Source organism: Nansenia antarctica (genome assembly GCF_963989245.1).
Source record: "Nansenia antarctica genome assembly, chromosome: 8".
NCBI classification, from domain to species: domain Eukaryota; kingdom Metazoa; phylum Chordata; class Actinopteri; order Argentiniformes; family Microstomatidae; genus Nansenia; species Nansenia antarctica.
The window spans coordinates 34,132,829-34,135,328 of record NC_137678.1 but is presented as its reverse complement, the minus strand read 5'-3'; positions in this window follow the sequence as shown (position 1 = coordinate 34,135,328).

Below are 2,500 nucleotides of genomic sequence, written 5' to 3'. Positions count from 1 at the left end.
CAGGGAAGGCTGGGGGAGGTAGAACACCAGGGGAGGCTGGTGGAGGTAGAACACCAGGGGAGGCTGGTGGAGGTAGAACACCAGGGGAGGCTGGTGGAGGTAGAACACCAGGGGAGGCTGGTGGAGGTAGAACACCAGGGGAGGCTGGTGGAGGTAGAACACCAGGGGAGGCTAGTGGAAGTAGAACACCAGTGGAGGCTGGACTTCCGGAATAAAACCACGCCCATCCCGGTGTTCTATCCGAATACAGATACAGATAATGACGTCTCTGTACACCTCTAGCATATGTGTCTCATAGCGTTCCTCCACCTCAAACTGGGGCATGGCATAGGGATATGAGATAAAGTAGGACACTGGGCAGTGGTGTGGTTTGCCCTTAGTAACCCTACGCCACTGATTGCCTGGAAACACAGCCTCAACGTGAGCTTATCTCCGCCCCCTGCTCAGGTGTGCTCAGGTCAGGGAGTGCTCTCTCTCTCTTCTTTCTCTGTCTCCCTCTCTCTCGCTCAGAGAAAGAGGGGTCTCTTTCTTCTCTCTCTGTCTCCCTCTCTCTCTCCTTCTCTCTCCCTTTCTCTCTCTTCTTTCTCTCTCTCTCTTTCTGTCTCTTTCTCTCTCTCTCCCTCTCTCTGTCTCTCTCTCTTTTTTAAAAAACAACTGTCTTCCAATACTTTTGCTGCCCTGAAATAAGGGCACTATGTATGAAAAGGGTTGTCATTCCTCATAGTGATTGTTTGATTTGAGTTAAGAGATTAAAGAAGATACAATGCTTCCTGTCTCCTCCACCCATGGAGGACCCTCTCTATATCTATATAGACCCTCAGTCTATATCTCTCTCTATATATATCTATATAGACCCTCAGTCTATATCTCTATATACTGTACATATCTACAGTATATAGACCCTCTATATCTCTCTATATACATATCTATATAGACCCTCTATATATCTCTCTCTATATACTGTATCTATATAGACCCTCTATATCTCTCTATATGCATATCTATATAGGCCCTCTATATCTCTCTCTATATATATCTATACATAGGGGCGGCAGTGGCTCAGGAGGTCTAATGATTGCAAGGTCGGCGGTTCAAACCCCGGCTGCCCACGTGTCGTGGTGTCCTTGAGCAAGTCACTGAAAACCTAATTTCTCCAAGGTCCCCTTACCGCCTACGTGGTATTCTTTATCTCCAGGATCAGTGTCCTCCCGCCTATCATGAACCATGCTGTGAATCAGAGGAGAGAAGTACTGGATCGGGCAAGACAGGTTCTGGATCAACGCCCAGGAAGGGAGGGGTCGAACCGGGCCAGAATGGTTCTGGACCAACCCACAGGGAGGGAGGTACTGGATCGGGTCAGACAGGTTCTGGTCCAACCACCAGGGAGGGAGGAGATGAACCGGGCTAGACTGGTTCTAGACCAACCACCAGGGAGGGAGGGGTCGGACCGGGCCAGAATGGTTCTAGACCAACCCACAGGGAGGGAGGTACTGGATCGGGTCAGACAGGTTCTGGTCCAACCACCAGGGAGGGAGGAGATGAACCGGGCTAGACTGGTTCTAGACCAACCACCAGGGAGGGAGGGGTCGGACCGGGCCAGAATGGTTCTAGACCAACCCACAGGGAGGAAGGGGTCTGACCGGGCCAGAATGGTTCTGGACCAATGCCCAGAGAGGGAGGTCTCAGACCCGGCCAAACTGGTTCTGGACCAATCCACAGGGAGGGAGGTGGTATCGAACCGGGCCAGACTGGTTCTGGACCAACGCCCAGGAAGGGAGGTATCGGACAGGGCTAGACTGGTTCTAGACAAACCGTCAGGGAGGGAAGGGTCTGACCAGACCAGAATGGTTCTGGACCAACCACCAGAGAGGGAGGGGCCGGACCCAGCCAGACTGGTCCTGTACGACCACCAGAGGAAGCTGGAGGACAACAGTCTACTGGAGGAGGTAAGAACTACAAAGAACTACAAAGTCCATCGTGTTGCAGGGACGACCACCAGTTGGATGGGGAGAAGAGAGCCAGGCCTCAAAGTGTTCTTGGAGACTTCTGCCCTGTGGAGGGTCTGTCAGAAGGGAGAGGGGCTAGTGGAACAATCACAGCTGACTGTGTGTGTGTGTGTGTGTGTGTGTGTGTGTGTGTGTGTGAGAAATCTTCACAGATTTCGACCAGGTGGCTTGTGTGAGGGGGAGGAAGAGGGGGGTGGGAGGAGGAGCAGGGGACATACTACTGTGTGTCACAATTCTCTACCCTGACAGACTCTACCCTGACACCTATCATGCTGTCTGGACCAGGGGGACAGATGCTCTCATGTCTTTCTCTCTGTCTCTCTCTCTCTGTCTCTCTCTCTCTATCTTTCTCTCTCTCTCTCTCTGTCTCTCTCTGTCTCTCTCTCTCTCTCTGTCTCTCTCTTCTCTCTCTCTCTCTCTCTCTCTCTCTCTCTCTCTCTCTCTCTCTCTCTCTCTCTCTCTCTCTATGTCTGTCAGCTGGGGCGTATAGAGGA